The sequence below is a fragment of the Oncorhynchus kisutch genome, unplaced genomic scaffold, assembly GCF_002021735.2.
Source record: "Oncorhynchus kisutch isolate 150728-3 unplaced genomic scaffold, Okis_V2 Okis02a-Okis13b_hom, whole genome shotgun sequence".
Taxonomy (NCBI): Eukaryota; Metazoa; Chordata; class Actinopteri; order Salmoniformes; family Salmonidae; genus Oncorhynchus; species Oncorhynchus kisutch.
The window spans coordinates 4,201,768-4,215,611 of NW_022261979.1; the positions used below are offsets into that span (position 1 = coordinate 4,201,768).

At 42.8% G+C, this 13,844-nt stretch overlaps 1 protein-coding gene across 1 annotated transcript in view; it reads left to right on the forward strand.

Moving 5' to 3' along the window:
- The first annotated feature begins 97 nt into the window (after positions 1-97).
- osbpl3b (oxysterol binding protein-like 3b) overlaps positions 98-13,844 on the forward strand; it is a 126,272-nt gene continuing 112,525 nt past the window's right edge. Inside the window, exon 1 of the mRNA XM_031811935.1 lies at positions 98-312. The gene's annotated coding sequence lies outside the window, so the exon portion shown is untranslated. The remainder of the gene's footprint in view (positions 313-13,844) is intronic.

Sequence of the window (13,844 nt, forward strand, 5' to 3'; positions counted from 1 at the left end):
GACTGTACTTGTCATTTACATATCGCCCCGCCCCCTTATAAACCGCTTAGCTGAGAAGGAGGCTGGCTGCTGCTGCACGCACTTCGGAAACATTCAATTCACGATGGTGTCAGTCGTCAGTCTGGAGACTGGAAGAAAGCTACTAGTACTGTAGGTTCATTTTAAAACTTAGTTTTTAATTTATTTATACCGCAAAATATAAATTATAGTCTTATATTATTCGCCAACAAATAACACATTAGTTCAGCGAAAATATTTGACTCTCGTTTATCGTCTCTCGGGAATCTAAACCCCAGTAGAAACTTTACAAAGGTGAGTCCCATGTTGTTTTATTGTATTCTCGGTAGGCCTAAATACTTTATGCTAGTTAGTCTGATGTAGCCTGACCGATATTCAGTATGTAGGCATATGACAGTATTTTAACTGATTTGTTACAACTTTATAGTAAACCTATTCGTTTTACCTGCTCATAATCCTTCCAGCTGAAGTGCTACTCCCATGTTTCAGCAGTGCACACTGCTTCACACTTTCAGTTGCAGCAGCCAACCTTTCTTTCCGTGAATAGTCTACTGAGCTGCGTGGTACAGTTAGAGCTATGCTCCTGTTCCAGCTAAGTGCAGCACATACATTATTCAATTGACCTTATGTTGTCATAAGAATACTCTATAACTACCTTCCATCAGACTGTTATTGCTCAAGTGAATGTAATAGGATGGAATGACATGGAATCGAGTAAAATAGATGAGAAAATTATAGACTGGAATGGAATAGAACTGTAGGCCTACATGATCATTTCAGATCATCTATGATACAGTGATTGGACAGACTTCTCTCAAATGATGATATGAAAACTCAAAAACTCATCAAACTCTCCGTTCAACTAGTTGCTCTTTTAATACTTTCAGATTTTTTATCAGGAGACAAGATACCCATGGATCCTTCACTGTTTCCATGGAAACTCCTCTCCTTTGGAACATTCCTTTATCATGTAGTGGATTATATCTGCCATGCTAGCTTCCTTCAATGTGTACTTCATTATCACAGTCATCACAGAATCTAAGCTTCCTTCAATGTGTACTTCATTATCACAGTCATCACAGAATCTAAGCTTCCTTACATGTGTTCTTCATTATCACAGTCATCACAGAATCTAAGCTTCCTTACATGTGTTCTTCATTATTACAGTCATCACAGAATCTAAGCTTCCTTACATGTGTACTTCATTATTACATTCATCACAGAATCTAAGCTTCCTTACATGTGTTCTTCATTATCACAGTCATCACAGAATCTAAGCTTCCTTACATGTGTTCTTCATTATCAAAGTCATCACAGAATCTAAGCTTCCTTACATGTGTACTTCATTATCACAGTCATCACAGAATCTAAGCTTCCTTACATGTGTTCTTCATTATTACAGTCATCACAGAATCTAAGCTTCATTACTGTACATGTGTACTTCATTATCACAGTCATCACAGAATCTAAGCTTCCTTACATGTGTTCTTCATTATTACAGTCATCACAGAATCTAAGCTTCCTTACATGTGTTCTTCATTATTACAGTCATCACAGAATCTAAGCTTCCTTACATGTGTTCTTCATTATTACAGTCATCACAGAATCTAAGCTTCCTTACTGTACATGTGTACTTCATTATTACAGTCATCACAGAATCTAAGCAGAAAAACATGAACAGTGTGAATCATTTGTTAGTCTGTGTGTGTGTGTATAATATGCCACAAGCATTTCCCTACACCCGCAATAAATTCCTCTAAATATGTGTATGCGACAAATGACATGTGATTTGATATTACAGGGAGGTGTTGTGGGAATGAACCATTTTCAGATTCTCTGGCTGTGTGCCCAGCCCAGTCCATAAGCACTTCAGACAATAGTGTTGTTGAATGAAATGATACTTATTTACCTTGACCTTGTGGTTGTATGAACAACACATTAGTATAAATGAATGGTGTATCACTATCAGACTCTACCTTTGTAAATGGTGTCTTTTCCTCACAGAGATCACTGCACCATTTACATTCCAGGTATTTCCACAACACATCATGAGGTTAAAGCATTTATCAGAATCTATCTGCTCAGTCAGGTATTCTAACCAGCAAGCCTCTCCAACACTGTTGTCTTCAGTCTCATTAACAGGGTAGTCTTTCTCATGTGTCTCCAACACTGTTGTCTTCAGTCTCATTAACAGGGAAGTCTTTCTCATGCCTCTCCAACACCGTTCTCTTCAGTCTCATTAACAGGGTGGTCTTTCTCATGCCTCTCCAACACCGTTCTCTTCAGTCTCATTAACAGGGTGGTCTTTCTCATGCCTCTCCAACACCGTTCTCTTCAGTCTCATTAACAGGGTAGTCTTTCTCATGCCTCTCCAACACCGTTGTCTTCAGTCTCATCAACAGGGTATCTTTTCTCAGGTGCTGTGTGTTGGTAGTTGTTTATTGTGGAAAGAAGGGTTACTGGTTGAGTATATGGGGCTATGCATTCAGTATGTTTGGTCAGAATGTCTTTCGTTGAGTTTAGAACAGGGTTTTCCTGACCTGTGAGGTAGGTGTCCTTTCTGTGCCTGCTTTCTCCTGACCTGACGTCCATGCTCTTTACATTCCCTCAGCCTTTAGCCCAGAGGCATGTTGACTGCATTTCTGTGTAGTTTCATCTCATATTTCTCAAATAAACAGCAAATCTGGTTTAAAAACCCAGATAAAGCAACACCTCACGGCACAACGTGCCCTATGTGTCCTAGATAGTTTGTGTGTATGCATTGATATTTAAGCTACATTAGCTTTTATATATGTTGTAAAGGTATGTAGTTCTGTCCTTGAGCTGTTCTGGTCTATTAATGTTCTGTATGATGTCATGTTTCATGTTCTGTGTTGGATCCCAGGAAGAGTAGCTGCTGCTTTTGCTACAGCTAATCGGGATCCTAATAAAATACCAAATACCAAAAAAGACCCTGAGGAAACTGAGGGTGTGTCCGAAATGGCCCCTTATTCCCTATGTAGTGGATTATCTTTGACCAAGGCCCACACTATATAGTGGATTATCTTTGACCAGGGCCCACACTATGTTGTGGATTATCTTTGACCAGGTTCCACACTATGTAGTGGATTATCTTTGACCGGTGCCCACACTATGTAGTGGATTATCTTTGACCAGGGCCCACACTATGTAGTGGATTATCTTTGACCAGGGCCCACACTATGTAGTGGATTATCTTTGACCGGTGCCCAAACTATGTAGTGGATTTTCTTTGACCAGGGCTCACACTATGTAGTGGATTATCTTTGACCAAGGCCCACAATATGTAGTGGATTATCTTTGACCAGGGCCAACACTATGTAGTGGATTATCTTTGACCAAGGCCCACACTATGTAGTGGATTATCTTTGACCGGTGCCCAAACTATGTAGTGGATTATCTTTGACCAGGGCTCACACTATGTAGTGGATTATCTTTGACCAAGGCCCACAATATGTAGTGGATTATCTTTGACCAGGGCACACACTATGTAGTGGATTATCTTTGACCAAGGCCCACACTATGTAGTGGATTATCTTTGACCAAGGCCCACACTATATACTGGATTATCTTTGACCAAGGCCTACACTATATAGTGGATTATCTTTGACCAAGGCCCACACTATATAGTGGATTATCTTTGACCAAGGCTCACACTATGTAGTGGATTATCTTTGACCAAGGCCCACCCTATGTAGTGGATTATCTTTGACCAAGGCCCACACTATGTAGTGGATTATCTTTGACCAAGGCCCACACTATTTTGTGGATTATCTTTGACCAAGGCCCACACTATATAGTGGATTATCTTTGACCAAGGCCCACACTATGTAGTGGATTATCTTTGACCAAGGCCCACACTATATAGGGTGCCATTTGAGATGCAGCCCTAGACTCAACAGGATGTGAACAATATCCTGGATATTAAAAAGTGGGGATTGGAGAACGTAGCTCAGTCCATGAGGTCACCTTCACTGTGATATTCTATCTAAACAGCTTGAGTTCACCATTGTCCTTTACATGCTAGAATCTTCCATTACTGTTGAGCTGACATGATGAGTCCATAGGTTGTGGTTATAATGCACTATATATACAAAAGTATGTGGACACCCCTTCTAATTAGTGGAATTGTCTATTTCAGCCATATCCGTTGCTGACAGGTGAATAACATCGAGCACACAGCCATGCAATCTCCATAGACAAACATTGCCAGTAGAATGGCCTTACTGAAGACCCTATTGACTTTCAATGTGGCACCATCATAGGATGCCACCTTTCCAACAAGTCAGTTCGTCAAATTTCTGCTCTGCTAGAGCTGCCCCGGTCAACTGTAAGTGCTGTTATTGTGAAGTGAAAATGTCTAGGAGGACAACTTCTCAGCCGTGAAGTGGTAGGCCACACAAGCTCACAGAACAGGGCCGCAGAGTGCTGAAGTGTGTAGCGCGTAAAAATGGTCTGTCCTCGGTTGCAACACTGACAACGAGTTCCAAACTGCCTCTGGAAGCAACGTCAGCACAAGAACTGTTCATCGGGAGCTTCATGAAATGGGTTTCCATGGCTGAGCAGCTGCACGTAAACCTAAGATTACCATGCGGAATGCCAAGCGTGGGCTGGAGTGGTGTAAAGCTTGCCACCATTGAACTGGAGCAGTGGAAACGTGTTCTCTGGAGTGATGAATCACGCTTCACCATCTGGCAGTCCAACGGACAAATCTGGGTTTGGCGGATGCCAGGAGAACGCTACCTGCCCTAATGTATAGTGCCAACTGTAAAGTTTGGTGGAGGAGGAATAATTGTGTGGGTCTGTTTTTCATGGTTCGGGCCCCATAGTTCCAGTGAAAGGAAATATTAACACTACAGCATACAATGACATTCTAGACAATTCTGTGTTTCCAACGTTGTGGCAACACTTTAGGGAAGGCCCTTTCCTGTTTCCGCATGACAAAGCCCCCATGCTTACAGCGAGGTCCATACAGAAATGGTTTGTTGAGATTTGTATGGAAGAACTTGACTTGCCTGCACAGAGCCCTGACCTCAACCCATCGAACATCTTTGGAATGAATTGAAACCCCGACTGCGAACCTCACAGTGCCCGACCTCACTGATGCTCTTGTTGCTGAATTAAATGCAAGTCCCCGCAGCAATGTTCCAACATCTAGTGGAACGCCTTCTCAGAAGACTGGAGGAGCATATAGCAGCAAAGGGGGTAGACAAACTCAATATTAATGCCCATGATTTTGGAATGAGATGTTCGACGAGCAGGTGGCCAGATACCTTTGGCCATGTACTGTATAATATATAATAATGTCAGCATAGTTCCATATTATATGTGTGTGTGAACAAGGCAGTTAAACCCACTGTTCCCTGGTAGGCCGTCATTGTAAATAGGAATTTGTTCTTAACTGACATGCCTAGTTAAATATAGGTAAACAAATAGATTTGATAAACTGTACAGAGAATAGGGTGTATTTGAGACAACGACTTCTGTCTTAACCCCTCAGTTCTTTTCCCTGCCTGCAGCAGCAGCCTCACAGCAGCATTAACCACTGAATAACTTCTGCAGTTTTCCAGGTCACCTACTCTCTGTACTGTAGGTCGGCATCGTGCTGCATTGCCCTCTGTTCAACAGACGTTTCCTGCAACCCAGCCTGAGGCTTGAATGGCACGCTATTCCCTACATAGTGCACTACTTTTGACCATAGGCCCTGGCTGAAAGTAGTGCACTATGTAGGAAATAGGATGGCATTTGGGAGGTGGCCTCTGCCATACCTCAGGATATCAGCCACAGAGATGAATCAGACAATGGTACAGTCATAGTTAGCCTAGTTACCATGGACACTGATGTGTGAATGAGATGTCAGCCATGGCAATGTGGTCGTGTGGGTAATATGTGTAATATACCAGTCTCTTCAGACCTATATTTAGTAGCTATAACCAATGACCATTAGATCTATAACCCCACCAGGTTAACTCCAGTTCTCCCTCGCAAAAGAGCTTCGTAGCCACAAGGGTCTAATCCTGGTTTAAAAATGGTCAATAAAACAACTGTTTGTGACGAGCTGAGCAGGACTCTGGGGTCCGTGCTGCGTCTTTGAAGAGACAGACAGGATATTTGTGAATGCAGATGGACGAGCTGAGCAGGACTCTGGGGTCCGTGCTGCGTCTTTGAAGAGACAGAAAGGATATTTGTGAAGGCAGGTGGACAAGCTGAGCAGGACTCTGGGGTCCGTGCTGCGTCTTTGAAGAGACAGAAAGGATATTTGTGAAGGCAGGTGGACAAGCTGAGCAGGACTCTGGGGTCCGTGCTGCGTCTTTGAAGAGACAGAAAGGATATTTGTGAAGGCAGGTGGACAAGCTGAGCAGGACTCTGGGGTCCGTGCTGCGTCTTTGAAGAGACAGAAAGGATATTTGTGAATGCAGGTGGACGAGCAGAGCAGCTGTTGACAATAATACCCATAATGCACAGTGGCAGGTGTTGCCTCCTGCGAGGGCGGGCACATGCATAATACATGGCGGTCGGAAATGTAGATTACGTCCCAAATAACACCCTATTCCCTACATAGTGCACTACTATTGACCAGAGCCCTATGGGCCGTCGTCATGCGTAGTCCCCTATATAAGGAACACGTGGCATTTGGGTCCAGGTGAGTGTGGTTTCAGGTGGTGGATAGCAGTCTCACTAGGGAGGGATGCCTGGGTGTAACTTACCACTGCTACTCTGATCTGTTCAAGTTCTGATTTCACAGATGTTATCGTGACTAAATACATTTTGTGATTAATGAGTGGAGATTTAGGTCTACACCAATGTGATTAATGAGTGGAGATTTAGGTCTACACCAATGTGATTAATGAGTGGAGATTTAGGTCTACACCAATGTGATTAATGAGTGGAGATTTAGGTCTACACCAATGTGATTAATGAGTGGAGATTTAGGTCTACACCAATGTGATTAATGAGTGGAGATTTAGGTCTACACCAATGTGATTAATGAGAGGAGATGTAGGTCTACACCAATGTGATTAATGAGTGGAGATTTAGGTCTACACCAATGTGATTAATGAGTGGAGATTTAGGTCTACACCAATGTGATTAATGAGTGGAGATTTAGGTCTACACCAATGTGATTAATGAGTGGAGATTTAGGTCTACACCAATGTGATTAATGAGTGGAGATTTAGGTCTACACCAATGTGATTAATGAGTGGAGATTTAGGTCTACACCAATGTGATTAATGAGTGGAGATTTAGGTCTACACCAATGTGATTAATGAGTGGAGATTTAGGTCTACACCAATGTGATTAATGAGTGGAGATTTAGGTCTACACCAATGTGATTAATGAGTGGAGATTTAGGTCTACACCAATGTGATTAATGAGTGGAGATTTAGGTCTACACCAATGTGATTAATGAGTGGAGATTTAGGTCTACACCAATGTGATTAATGAGTGGAGATTTAGGTCTACACCAATGTGATTAATGAGTGGAGATGTAGGTCTACACCAATGTGATTAATGAGTGGAGATTTAGGTCTACACCAATGTGATTAATGAGTGGAGATTTAGGTCTACACCAATGTGATTAATGAGTGGAGATTTAGGTCTACACCAATGTGATTAATGAGTGGAGATTTAGGTCTACACCAATGTGATTAATGAGTGGAGATTTAGGTCTACACCAATGTGATTAATGAGTGGAGATTTAGGTCTACACCAATGTGATTAATGAGTGGAGATTTAGATATACACCAATGTGATTAATGAGTGGAGATTTAGGTCAACACCAATGTGATTAATGAATGGAGATTTAGGTCTACACCAATGTGATTAATGAGTGGAGATTTAGGTCTACACCAATGTGATTAATGAGTGGAGATTTAGGTCTACACCAATGTGATTAATGAGTGGAGATTTAGGTCTACACCAATGTGATTAATGAGTGGAGATTTAGGTCTACACCAATGTGATTAATGAGTGGAGATTTAGGTCTACACCAATGTGATTAATGAGTGGAGATTTAGGTCTACACCAATGTGATTAATGAGTGGAGATTTAGGTCTACACCAATGTGATTAATGAGTGGAGATTTAGGTCTACACCAATGTGATTAATGAGTGTAGATTTAGGTCTACACCAATGTGATTAATGAGTGGAGATTTAGGTCTACACCAATGTGATTAATGAGTACAGGAGGTTGGTTTCATTGGGGAGGACAGGCTTGTGGGAATGGCTGGAGCAGGAATGAGTGGAATGGTATCAAATACACCAAACACATGGTTAACATGGTTAACATGGTTTACATGTGTTTACATGTGTTTACATGTGTTTACATGTGTTTACATGGTTTACATGTGTTTACATGGTTTACATGTGTTTACATGTGTTTACATGGTTTACATGGTTTCTATGTGTTTACATGGTTTACATGTGTTTACATTTGTTTACATGGTTTACATGGTTTACATGGTTTACATGTGTTTACATGGTTTACATGGTTTACATGGTTTACATGTGTTTACATGTGTTTACATGGTTTACATGTGTTTACATGTGTTTACATGTGTTTACATGGTTTACATGTGTTTACATGTGTTTACATGTGTTTACATGGTTTACATGTGTTTACATGTGTTTACATGTGTTTACATGGTTTACATGTGTTTACATGTGTTTACATGGTTTACATGTGTTTACATGTGTTTACATGGTTTACATGGTTTCTATGTGTTTGATGCCATTCCATTCACTCCATTCCAGCCTTTATTATGAGCCGTCCTTCCCTCTGCAGCCTCCACTGTTAGTGGGGGAGTCATAATCAGATTTCTACACATTAGGATTCATATGAGTGATCACATAAACACACAGTAATTCTTCCTCTTGCCTCACGAGTCCAATCTTATCCGTCAAATTGTGGTGGTATCACTTACTCTCCTCTACTCTGTGGAGTGACAGGCTGCTGTCCTCTACTCTCCTCTACTCTGTGGAGTGACAGGCTGCTGTCCTCTACTCTCCTCTACTCTGTGGAGTGACAGGCTGCTGTCCTCTACTGTCCTCTACTCTCCTCTACTCTGTAGAGTGACAGGCTGCTGCCCTCTACTCTCCTCTACTCTGTGGAGTGACAGGCTGCTGTCCTCTACTGTCCTCTACTCTCCTCTACTCTGTAGAGTGACAGGCTGCTGTCCTCTACTCTCCTCTACTCTGTGGAGTGACAGGCTGCTGTCCTCTACTGTCCTCTACTCTCCTCTACTCTGTAGAGTGAAAGGTTACTCTCCCCTACTCTGTAGAGTGAAAGGTTACTCTCCTCTACTCTGTAGAGTGAAAGGTTACTCTCCTCTACTCTGTACAGTGAAAGGTTACTCTCCTCTCCTCTGTACAGTGAAAGGTTACTCTCCTCTACTCTGTGGAGTGAAAGGTTGCTGTCCTCTACTCTCCTCTACTCTGTACAGTGAAAGGTTACTCTCCTCTACTCTGTACAGTGAAAGGTTACTCTCCTCTACTCTGTAGAGTGAAAGGTTACTCTCCCCTACTCTGTGGAGTGAAAGGTTACTCTCCCCTACTCTGTGGAGTGAAAGGTTACTCTCCTCTACTCTGTAGAGTGAAAGGTTACTCTCCTCTACTCTGTACAGTGAAATGTTACTCTCCTCTACTCTGTACAGTGAAAGGTTACTCTCCTCTACTCTGTGGAGTGAAAGGTTACTCTCCTCTACTCTGTGGAGTGAAAGGTTACTCTCCCCTACTCTGTGGAGTGAAAGGTTACTCTCCTCTACTCTGTACAGTGAAAGGTTACTCTCCTCTACTCTGTACAGTGAAAGGTTACTCTCTACTACTCTGTAGAGTGAAAGGTTACTCTCTACTCTGTAGAGTGAAAGGTTACTCTCCTCTACTCTGTAGAGTGAAAGGTTACTCTCTACTCTGTAGAGTGAAAGGTTACTCTCTACTCTGTAGAGTGAAAGCTTACTCTCTACTCTGTACAGTGAAAGGTTACTCTCCTCTACTCTGTACAGTGAAAGGTTACTCTCCTCTACTCTGTGCAGTGAAAGGTTACTCTCCTCTACTCTGTACAGTGAAAGGTCACTCTCCTCTGTAGAGTGAAAGGTCACTCTCCTCTCCTCTGTACAGTGAAAGGTCACTCTCCTCTACTCTGTACAGTGAAAGGTTACTCTCCTCTACTCTGTACAGTGAAAGGTTACTCTCCTCTACTCTGTACAGTGAAAGGTTACTCTCCTCTGTACAGTGAAAGGTTACTCTACTCTGTACAGTGAAAGGTCGCTCTCCTCTACTCTGTACAGTGAAAGGTTACTCTCCTCTACTCTGTACAGTGAAAGGTTACTCTCCTCTGTACAGTGAAAGGTTACTCTCCTCTGTACAGTGAAAGGTCGCTCTCCTCTCCTCTGTACAGTGAAAGGTCACTCTCCTCTACTCTGTACAGTGAAAGGTCACTCTCCTCTGTAGAGTGAAAGGTTACTCTCCTCTGTAGAGTGAAAGGTCGCTCTCCTCTGTACAGTGAAAGGTTACTCTCCTCTGTAGAGTGAAAGGTCGCTCTCCTCTGTACAGTGAAAGGTTACTCTCCTCTGTAGAGTGAAAGGTCGCTCTCCTCTGTACAGTGAAAGGTTACTCTCCTCTGTACAGTGAACGGTCACTCTCCTCTGTACAGTGAAAGGTTACTCTCCTCTGTAGAGTGAAAGGTTACTCTCCTCTGTAGAGTGAAAGGTTACTCTCCTCTGTAGAGTGAAAGGTTACTCTCCTCTGTAGAGTGAAAGGTTACTCTCCTCTGTAGAGTGAAAGGTTACTCTCCTCTGTAGAGTGAAAGGTTACTCTCCTCTGTAGAGTGAAAGGTTACTCTCCTCTGTACAGTGAAAGGTCACTCTCCTCTGTAGAGTGAAAGGTTACTCTCCTCTGTAGAGTGAAAGGTTACTCTCCTCTGTAGAGTGAAAGGTTACTCTCCTCTGTACAGTGAAAGGTCACTCTCCTCTGTACAGTGAAAGGTTACTCTCCTCTGTAGAGTGAAAGGTTACTCTCCTCTGTACAGTGAAAGGTTACTCTCCTCTGTAGAGTGAAAGGTTACTCTCCTCTGTAGAGTGAAAGGTTACTCTCCTCTGTAGAGTGAAAGGTTACTCTCCTCTGTAGAGTGAAAGGTTACTCTCCTCTGTAGAGTGAAAGGTTACTCTCCTCTGTAGAGTGAAAGGTTACTCTCCTCTGTACAGTGAAAGGTTACTATCCTCTGTAGAGTGAAAGGTTACTCTCCTCTGTAGAGTGAAAGGTTACTCTCCTCTGTAGAGTGAAAGGTTACTCTCCTCTGTAGAGTGAAAGGTTACTCTCCTCTGTACAGTGAAAGGTTACTCTCCTCTGTACAGTGAAAGGTTACTCTCCTCTGTACAGTGAAAGGTTACTCTCCTCTGTAGAGTGAAAGGTTACTCTCCTCTGTACAGTGAAAGGTTACTCTCCTCTGTAGAGTGAAAGGTTACTCTCCTCTGTACAGTGAAAGGTTACTCTCCTCTGTACAGTGAAAGGTTACTCTCCTCTGTAGAGTGAAAGGTTACTCTCCTCTGTACAGTGAAAGGTTACTCTCCTCTGTACAGTGAAAGGTTACTCTCCTCTGTACAGTGAAAGGTTACTCTCCTCTGTACAGTGAAAGGTTACTCTCCTCTGTAGAGTGAAAGGTTACTCTCCTCTGTACAGTGAAAGGTTACTCTCCTCTGTACAGTGAAAGGTTACTCTCCTCTGTACAGTGAAAGGTTACTCTCCTCTGTAGAGTGAAAGGTTACTCTCCTCTGTACAGTGAAAGGTTACTCTCCTCTGTAGAGTGAAAGGTTACTCTCCTCTGTAGAGTGAAAGGTTACTCTCCTCTGTAGAGTGACAGGTCACTCTCCTCTGTACAGTGAAAGGTTACTCTCCTCTGTACAGTGAAAGGTTACTCTCCTCTGTACAGTGAAAGGTTACTCTCCTCTGTACAGTGAAAGGTTACTCTCCTCTGTACAGTGAAAGGTTACTCTCCTCTGTACAGTGAAAGGTTACTCTCCTCTGTAGAGTGAAAGGTTACTCTCCTCTGTACAGTGAAAGGTTACTCTCCTCTGTACAGTGAAAGGTTACTCTCCTCTGTACAGTGAAAGGTTACTCTCCTCTGTAGAGTGAAAGGTTACTCTCCTCTGTACAGTGAAAGGTTACTCTCCTCTGTACAGTGAAAGGTTACTCTCCTCTGTACAGTGAAAGGTTACTCTCCTCTGTACAGTGAAAGGTTACTCTCCTCTGTAGAGTGAAAGGTTACTCTCCTCTGTACAGTGAAAGGTCGCTCTCCTCTGTACAGTGAAAGGTCACTCTCCTCTGTACAGTGAAAGGTTACTCTCCTCTGTACAGTGAAAGGTTACTCTCCTCTGTACAGTGAAAGGTTACTCTCCTCTGTAGAGTGAAAGGTCACTCTCCTCTGTAGAGTGAAAGGTCACTCTCCTCTGTAGAGTGAAAGGTTACTCTCCTCTGTACAGTGAAAGGTCACTCTCCTCTGTACAGTGAAAGGTTACTCTCCTCTGTAGAGTGAAAGGTCACTCTCCTCTGTACAGTGAAAGGTTACTCTCCTCTGTAGAGTGAAAGGTCACTCTCCTCTGTACAGTGAAAGGTCACTCTCCTCTGTACAGTGAAAGGTCACTCTCCTCTGTACAGTGAAAGGTTACTCTCCTCTGTACAGTGAAAGGTTACTCTCCTCTGTACAGTGAAAGGTTACTCTCCTCTGTACAGTGAAAGGTCGCTCCCGACCGCCAGCATTACAAAATGTTTGTTTTATAACATGACATGTTCAACAAGGTGGTTCACTACTTCCACCTCCATAAAACCTTTCAACAAACCAGTAGAGGAGGAGCCCAACTGGCTTTTCTACAGAAACCCCTCCACCCTCCCAATAGGTCACGTCTCTTCCTGTTTTCCACAACTACTATCTTCTGAATTATTCAAACACGTTAAGAGATTACAGCTCTCAAGTTGTTCAATAATGTAGAGTTGTTGGTACTTTAAAAGGCTGTATATACTGTAAGTCCACCTCCAGGACTTTACCATTATAAAACCATATTGAAACTTTAATGAAAGGCCTGTCTCACCACCTCTGTTGTATTGTGGGTGGTTGTCTGAAACCTTTGCAGGGAGCCGACCCGGCACGGCCACCTGGTACTGAATCAGTTCTACACTGTTTGTATTCAGCAGAGTTGGAATTACAGAACGGGCTATTTTCACATTTACTTCTTCTAGCTCTGTGAAAATATCAGTCTGTTCACTCAGATTCTCCGATATTTGACCTGAGTGATCCCTCAGACGGTAGGATTGTTACTAAGCTGTAGGCTAAGTGAAGCGACCACTCACTCCCAGTACCTCCAGCCAGCGCAGTAGATGTGTTAGAGGAAGTCCCTAAAAATGGTCAAAGACACCAGCCGCCCTAGTCATAGACTGTTCTCTCTGTACCGGAGCGCCAAGTCCAGGTCCAAGAGGCTTCTAAACAGCTTCTAGTCCCAAGCCATGAGACTCCTGAACGGCCAATCAAATGGCTCCCCAGACTATTTGCATTGCCCCCCCCCCCTCCCCCCCACGCTGCTGCTACTCTATGTTATTATCTATGCATAGTCACTTTAATAACTCTAACTACATGTACATAATTACCTCAATTACCTCGACACCGTTGCCCCCGCACATTGACTCTGTACCCCCTGCTATTGTTATTTATTGCTGCTCTTTAATGATTTGTTATTCTTATATCTTACTTTCTGGGGGTATTTTCTTCAAACTGCATTGTGGGTTGAGGGCTTGTAAGTAATCATTTCACTGTAAGTCTA